The sequence below is a fragment of the Choloepus didactylus genome, chromosome 6, assembly GCF_015220235.1.
Source record: "Choloepus didactylus isolate mChoDid1 chromosome 6, mChoDid1.pri, whole genome shotgun sequence".
NCBI classification, from domain to species: Eukaryota; Metazoa; Chordata; class Mammalia; order Pilosa; family Megalonychidae; genus Choloepus; species Choloepus didactylus.
This window is the reverse complement of record NC_051312.1, coordinates 84,411,054-84,420,127: the sequence shown is the minus strand read 5'-3', so window position 1 is coordinate 84,420,127 and position 9,074 is coordinate 84,411,054. Positions and strand designations below refer to the sequence as shown.

Here is a 9,074-nt window from a genome sequence, read left to right as displayed (position 1 = left end):
ACACACACACACACACACACATTTCACAAATCCTGGAACTAAACCAAAATTTTAACAACTTTTATTACCAAGTTATTTTCTTTATGCTTACAAATAGTTTCCAGTTGTCTTAACAACAACTCATTTGATGCCTACTGTGTCCAGGTCTGGGGCAAGGCAATAGAGACAAAAGGATTACCAGAAGGCCATTACTGCTCTTAAGGAACTCCAATAATGACAGACAGCTATGTAAATAAAAAGTTGTAGTCCAGTGTAAAAGAAATTTTTAAAAGCATGCTTTCTTACTACATAATTAATAGCCATACATAATGTACATAATACAATATAGCCATTAAAAGTATTAATGTAATTAATTTGTAAATGTATTGTCATGTAAACATGGCCACAATATGGAGCTACGTGAGAATATTATATGACAGAATATATATAAGGTATGAATATCCATGCATGCATATGCATATATAGTTACAGTTATAGTTGTAATTAAAGTAAGACTAATGGTTTTATAGAAAACCTGGAAGGCTATACAGCAAAATGATAACAGTAAACTTCTCCAGGTGTGGGATAATGGACAATTCTAATTTTCTTACTGTTTTTCTAAGAAACACTTATGGGAAAATAAGTAATTGTAACAAAAAGAAAAACCAACAATATGTTCCCTCTTAGAGGAAGTGGTGCCTCCTCTTGAGATGAGGTGGTTCCTAATGAGCTCAAAGAGCCAGAACATCATGCTGGACCTTGGAAGATGAGTGGTGGGATCCATAAAAAAAAGACAAGAGAAGGAGAGGTCATTCCAGGCAAATGGATCACTTAGGAAAAATGCACAAAGACATTTGAAAATATGGCTGAACACAGAAAAATTAGAGGTGAACAGTTACTTAAGACTGAAGAACAGATTCCATGAAAGTGACATGGAAATCATGGCTGGAAAGAAAGTCAGGAAAAAGATCACTCACAGTGTTCTACACCATGTCAAGGGGGGTGATCTTTGAGAGACAACTCCCCCAAAGTAAAAAGTTAGAAGCACCACTCCCTAAATGTCCTCTTAATGCACATCTTACCTTCAGAATGCATGTGAAGGAATCCAAGGTTTAAGTAGGTGTCCAGAGATGTGGTGAGGATGTCTCAAGGTTTGACATAACTCAAGACAGAAAGCTTAGTATTTATCTAAAATGAGACTCAACATTCAATTCACTACTCTCAAAGTGGAGTTGAATGTAATTGAGTTAGACATTAATAATGTCCATTCCCTGAATAATGAACTGTAGGAAGCTCAGTCAACCCAGAGGCACAGCTTTCAGCTTTATTAGAAAGGCAAGTCCCAGAGCCTCAGGGAAGTTGCTCCAGAGGACCAGCAGTTGGTGAGCTGCCCTTCCTAATGACTCACTTCTTGCCCTTCCCCTGTTCACTTCTGCCAAAGTATATCTCATGGAGGGCCAAAATTTCTGAGAAATCAGTCTCTGCTATCCCCAAAGTCAATTCTGCTTTGCAAATAGCACATAAACCACTTGTTCTCTTATCTGCTTAGTCTTGACTCCGTAAATGATGGGATTCAACATGGGTGGGGCAAGCATGCTGACACTGGCCAGCAGGATATGGACATATACTGGGATATGGCATCCAAAGCATTGAGTGAGAAATGAGAAAATTCCAGGCCCATAACATAGAATAATGACACAGACATGGGAGCTACATTTGTTGACAGCTTTGTGGCAAGCCTCTTCGGAAGACATGTGGAAGACAGCATGGAGAATCAAAACATAGGAAGCAAAAATGAGGATAACACCTAAGATCACTGTTGACATTAACACAAAAAACCCATACCAGATATTTATGCGGCTATCATCACAGGCAAACTTGGCCAAGCCGGTGTGTTCACAGAAAGTATGTGGGAGGACATTATTTCTGCAAAAAGTTAGCCTTTTCAGAAGAAATATCATGGGGAAAATTGTACAATGTGCTCTCAAAAAAATAGTCACACCAATTTTCCAGATCAGAGAGTGAGTGAGAATCATGGTCTATCTCAATGGGTGACATATTGCAATGTAGTGGTCAAATGCCATAATCAGCAAGATTCCTGATTCAGAAATGAAGGAAGAATGCTGAAAGTAGAGCTGGGCAATGCAGCCAATAAGAGAAATTTCCCTCTTGGGCTCTGTGGTGGTGGCAAAGATAATGTCAACTCCAGCCAGCATACAGAGAAAGAGGTGCATGGGCTCGTGGAGGCTGTTCTTGGTGAAGATAATGAACATGAGCAGACCATTCCCAACAAGGGCGAAGATGTAGGAGATGAAGAAGGGAACAGAAATCCATATGTGTAGATCTTCTCAGCCTGGAATTCCCAGCAGATAGAAGACTATGTGGTTAACACCAGTGTAGTTGAAGTCAGCCATTCCTGAGGCAGGCTAATGTGGACTTTATGTTTCTACCAATAGGAACAAAGAGAGACACAGCATGTATATGTAAATATTTGCCTTGGGTTTTCTGGTTAAATGTATCAGATTAAATGCCTATATTTACCACTGTTTCTCTATAATACCCCATTTAAATATCAGTAAAACTAACAAAAGCCACATAAATGTAGAAAGCAGAAGGGAAGATAGTAGCAGAGGAGAGATGCCAACATTTTGAAAATTTAAAATAGTTGGATGTCTGCTGACTAAATAGAGGAAAAAGCCAGTAGCTTCTAGATAAAGACAAGAATCAAGATGATTCTTGCCTTTATCTAGACAAGATCACTTTAAGAGGTAGCAATATCAGGTACTTTTCTAAACAGGGATGGGGATGTGGTGGTAAAAGGAGGGATTGGTTGAAAACCTACCTGAGGAACACTTAGATCCCACTTCCCAACTTGTCCATCCAGGCACCACTTTCCTAGCCCAGCAGAATACTGGAGGTTTATCGTCTGGTAGAGTTATAACAACCAGGAAAATTCCAGGACTCTAGCCATAGCTGTACACAGGTGTCCTCTGCTAAAAGCAGGGCATTAAATGCAGGGCTACATACTGAAGAAAATGAGACCTCGGTGAACTTCTGTTTATGTCTGGTAACTCCAGCTTACCTCCCTACACCCAGAACTTCCAATCCATTCAGATTTAACAATGAGGCACTGCAGTCAAATATTTGTCTTCCCTGTCAAAATACTCCAACACAGACTGTTACTCCAAAATAAATAAAAAATATTTAAGGCTAGAAAGGGTCAGTTAAGAGCTCCAGAAACATCTAAAGATTGACCTCCCATTTACCCTTTCACAGGAAGTTACTTGAAGATAAGCCCCACAAAAATAAGGGAAAAAATCAAAGAGAAAGATGGGTTCCCACAAATGAGCCAAAAACAAAACAGAGATACAATACAGATGGGGGTATAGACCATGAGAGGGAGAGGGAATTCCTTGAATAATGGTGAAGGATGACAGCTGTGAATAGTCCTAGAGCATCAGGAGTCTAGATTAAATCAAGTGCATAGAGGGCAAGTCTCGAAGGGAAAAAAGAAAGAAGCTTGTTTTGAAATGCAATCTATTTTTCTGGTGGATAGTAAGGCAAATATAAGCTAAGAAAAAAGAAAAAACACAATTATTTACTCCAGGGAAGAAAAATACTTTGCCCAAGAAGAGAAATGTGATCATAGTTCACTAACAAAGCTCAGTTGTTAATTATATTTACATAATAATAATGCAAACATAAACATGCACCTTAGATTCATAATCTAAATCTCTTAAGATCAGGAATAGAGAAGTCTATGTGTCTGAATGTGGGAATGGAGATATGTTAGGTAAGCTAAATGTTCACCTTCCATATAAGAAAGTCAGTGGATGACATAAAAATGATAAAAAATACAAATCAAGATAACAGTACAAGCTTCCAGGATCTATACAGAGGAAAATACTAAAGAAACAGCTCTAAGTGTTAAAGTAGATGTTTCTGAGAAGCAGGTATCAGAGGAAAGGTGGGGCAAGGAACTTCTATTTTTCATTTTGAAACTATTCAAACATTTAAATTTATACAAATAAAATTAAGAGGCTATCATAATAAAATGTCTAACTCTTTGCCTGCAACAAATTTGTAGTTTATAAATATAAGTTCTCTCATTCCTCTCTGTCTCTGTCTCTGTCTCCTCATTGTAATTTCTGGAGCCAAAGCCTCTCTTCTCTTCTGGTGCCAGATAACCTCAGAGAGGCTCCAAGGTGGCTCCAAGGAACTGACTCTTGTGAGTAGAGTCTACAGCAGGTGGCACTGGAGCAGGGAAAGGTGGGGTCTGTTGGCAATGTTTCCCATAATGAATAATTGCTTTCTATACAATGCATGGCCACACAGATGCTGTAAGAAAATGTATTTTCCTAAGGAATGCCATTTTTCCTAGGGGAAATGGAAAAGCGGCCCCCAAAAAGTGTGCCCATAGATCTGATGACAAAAAAAAGAGGTATAGACAAGGACAAAGCCAGAGATCAAACACAATCAGGTGAATGGGGAAAAGTAGGTGTAGACCTTGAGAAAAGAAACAGCCAAGGGGATTGTTTTTTTGTTTTTGTGTTTTGCTTAGAGTTATAGAGGACAGTAAGAAGTTGGGGAATGACATTTGGAAAGAGTTGCCTAAAACAGCTGTTGCTCAATTCTAATTTATCCTAAAAGACCCTTTTCCATGCCTCTTTTCTGAAGAAGTTCTGCTGAGCTTGCCCCAACATCACCCTGCTTCGCCCTGCTGAGCTCCCTCTTTGTCACTCTCACTTGGAACTTCTTAGACTCAGCCAAAGGTAGCAGGAGGGTTTTGCCCTTGTGATCCTCTCCTCTAAGTCATGGGTTAATAACTAATAGAGAACATCTCATTGATTAAAACCTACCTTCTTACTAGCAAGCATCTCTAACAAACTTTGATGGATTTGACATGTCGTAGGAGAGAAGGAAGGCCACATGAAAGATAAGATCAGGGGCCAAGACAAACTTCCTTTTGAGGACTCAGGGTTTCCAATCCAAATGCAATTTTTAAGCCCTCTGAAAACCTACTGCATTTCTGCCCCAATCAAAAATCCTAATATTCCCAATATGCCAATGAGTTACATCACCCAGTGCCTCTGAGGAGTTCTAATGCCTAGCTTTACTTACCCCTGCTCCTAGAATCTTCTTAGCTATGGCAAAGTCAGTCACCAGCCTCAGACCAAGTCTTGTAAAGCAAAAATGAAGTCAGTGACTGGAGGAAACTTAGAGAGATGAAGATTGACCTACAGAATTGACTCTCTAGAGCTCTTGAGAGGTATCTTTTATTCCAGGGCTTCAGAGCCCTCTGGGTCAGACTCCACCCGCTTACTGACAGTCCCACATGGCTCATCATTATGCTACTTCTGCTCTTGACACCAGTCCTATGGCACCTCCCTGTTGATCTCCTTCCTTAAATTGTGCATTTGCATATTTGTGGCTTTCCATGCCCTAAGGCTCTCACTCTTAACTTAGCATTCTCTCCTGACAAATTCCTATGCCTCTTTCAAGAAGTATTACACCCACTTTAATCAACATTCTCCTCCACTTAAAATCAATGTGCATGATTTATTTTGAGGCATATATTCTTAGCAACTCTTTTCTCATAACTAATACAAAATTTGAAGTCTAGTTTATCAGAGGTGCTGTGATAACATTCAGAGTTTTGGAATCTCAGATAGTGACTTTTAACTAAGGAGTATCTCTGACATGCAGGGCTATTTGCAGCAACATATACATCATAATTGTTATGAAGATACTTGTCCCTTTGACTGACTAGAAATGCAACAGGCCATATTCAATGTTTGATGAAAATACACCATCACTCAGGCCGATAAATTTTCATTCCACTTTTCTTCATATTCATTCTTCCTTTGTTTTTATCCAGGTGACAGATTATTTATGTTTGATTATAGAAGTGATACACGACCATTGTAAAAGAAAAAACATTAGGTAATTCAGAATGGCATACAAAATCAATTGAAAATATCATCTGTTGTAGATAACCATTATATATAAAATTTGCTAACAGAATCCTTCTTAATACCTATTCCAGAACACACGTGACTATTAACACATTTTTATTTACTCATAAAATTAACTGTAGAACAATTTTATCTCATACACTGCATTTAAGGATCCCAAAGATTTGTACTCTTTAGGGAACAACCAATTTTCCAGAGTAAATACAGATTCCTGACATTACAAACATATTTTGTCAAAATTCTATTATATTTTCCAATGGTTTCAGCCTCCTGTCATTTATTCAATGTGCAAAATTCTTTCCCATCTTAATGCAATTAAGAAGTTAGGATTTAAGGACTGATCATGATTACTGAATCCTTATATAGATATTTCTTTTTACTTTCTGGTATATTATAGTAGACAGAGGGAAATACCTGAAACCTGAACTGTAATCCAGCTGCCTTGATCTCTGATAATGATTGTATAGCCTTTATTTTGTGCCCTTGTGATTGTAAAAACCTTGTGACTAACCTTCATTTGTACCCATTTATCCAGTTTTTCATCTTTAAATTCTTACGATCTCTGAAGACAGCCCCTAATGTTTATTAATGAAGGGTCTTGTGTCAGCACAGAACCAACCGACACAAGTCCAAAGTTATCTTGGTAACCGAAGCTGGATCTAACCAAAATCGGCCTGCCTAACATACACAGTAGTTTAGACTTTACCTACAAGTCACCTATACCTCATTATAATACTAAAAATCATCATATTAAGGCCGCCATTTTCTTACATATGTTCTGTGACTAAGCATGTAATCAATCTGTGTATGCTTAATAATTATATCACCTCTTATTACATCATCTGGGGCCACTGTACTCATTATCCTAAAACCTGCCCATTTTTTGATACTATAAAACTATCAGAATTATTGCAGTTTGGGGAGACAGATTTTGGACAACAGGCCATCTGTTCTCCTGCTTTGCTCCTAGCAATAAAACTCTTTCTCTCTTTGAAACCCCTGTCTCAGGAATTGGTCATTTGAGCAACTTGGGCAAAAGAATCCACCCCCCTGGTCCAGTAACATTAAGGGCCCTTGTATGTGCTTAGGTACTCTACCCACTGTGTGCAATACTCTTTCCCATCATCTACTTCCTCTCTCTTTGCATACATCTCTAGCATTGCTATCTCTGACCACAATGATTAGGCAGTTCTTCCTCATTGTTATGTTCTCTCACTACTGCATCTTCCTTTCCTTCAGAGTACTTATTGCAATTTGTATTTATTTAATTAATTTGTTGGTTGGTTGGTTGATGTCCAACACTGCCACTAGACAGAGATTCAATACATTTTTTTCCAAATGAATGAATTTGATTTCTTCTCCCCAGTGTGTCCAGCTTAAACTTACTAGAAACATCTGGGAGAAGGAATAGTTCTGCGCTGCTAAATAGCCAATCCGCATCCCCAGGGTACTCTGTGTGGTACCTTTGAGACAGCAGTGCTTTGGCCTCTAGGTAAACTGAAAGATCTTTTTTATTGCTCCCCACAACCCACTCCCAAGAAGGAAGCTACAGTTTATGAAAAGAAGTCATAGGCTCCAAATGACTTCACATTCCTTTACTTCCAACCTACCTATACCATTTTATCTGAAGTGAATTTCTTGTAGACAGCATATAGTTGGCTAATCCTTTTTATCCATTGTGCCTATCTCTGTCTTTTTATGGGTACATTTACAACATTGATAGACAAAGTAATTATTGATGGGGTTGTAAGGGCTTAAATTAGCCATTTGTCATTTGTTTTCTGTTTGTTCCTTTTATTTTTCATTCCTCTGTTTCCATTTTCCTGTAATCCTGTGAGATGCTTGAACATTTTTTAGAATTCCATTTTGATGTATCTATAGTGTTTTTGAGTGTTTCTCTTTGTGTAGTTTTGGGTTTGTGTTATGGTTTGGTTTTATTTAGTGGTTGCTCTAGATACTAGATTATACATACATAAATTATCACAGTCAGGAGCTATCGGCATTTTGAAATTTTGAGTAAAGTAAAAATCCTACCTCCATATAGGATCTTTCTCCTACCCCTTTTATAATATAATTATCTTAAATATTTCCTCAACACACCATGAGAAACATACGTAATTTTATAATATTTTTGCTTCAAATGTCAAACATAAGTTTAAAAAAAAACTCAAAATGAGATTATTCTATTATATTTACATATATTCCTGACTCTGAGTTTCTTTCTTTTATCATTTCTTTACTGTTGCAAGAACTTCCTCTAACCATTCTTTTTAGGGGTGATCTCCTGGTAAGAAATTCTCTTAGTTTTCCTTCATCTGATAATATCCTTATTTCATCTTAATTCCTAAAGGATATTTTTGTTGGCTATAGAATTCTGGATTGACTGTTCTTTTCTTTAGCATTGGAAAAAATTTGATGTCACTTCCTTTTGGCCTCCATGGTTGCTGACCATCTTACCATTAGCAAAATATGTTCAGGGTATTTTAGAGTACTATTCTTTGCTCTGAAATATACTTTGATATCATATAACCACTTTAATTAATGTACTTGCCATTTTTGCAGCTCTTCATTTGTTTCTGTAGATCTCTACTTCTATCACATATCATTTTCTTTCTGTCTAAAGGACTTCCATCTAAATTTCTTTTAGTGACTTTCTGCTGCAGATTAAGTCTTTCAGTTTTTGTTTGTTAATATTAGTCTATGCAAAATTATTATTGTCATAATTCCTATAAGGACAGATGAAGATGATTAATTCTACTATCTTGGTAGTGGAAGGGAAGTATTGGACCACAGAAGAAGTACAGAGCTTGGGTTAAAATTAATGAGACCCATGACTATAATCCTCTCAATAGGATTTATATATTGATAATATTGTTAATCATATATTATCCTATGCTTAATTTATTTTTAATTTTTTGCTATTTGAAAGGCCAAAAATAATGTTAAATGAGTGGCTCAGCTGCAGCAGTTGAATTTCTATGACATTTTTTTGTTAAGTTATGGTTTTAAAGTCTATAATTTGGTATTTGGGCATGTATAATTAAGATTGGGTGGTCAGAGACGTTCTCACAGAGGTGGGGACTGCTGGATTGAGACTTACCTGATAAATAGTAAGCCATA

The 9,074-nt window shown here is 37.3% G+C and overlaps 1 pseudogene; it reads right to left on the bottom strand.

The window, feature by feature from the left end:
* Window positions 1-1,347: 1,347 nt before the first annotated feature.
* Window positions 1,348-2,393, bottom strand: LOC119538426 (annotated as a pseudogene).
* Between the last annotated feature and the right edge of the window lie 6,681 nt (window positions 2,394-9,074).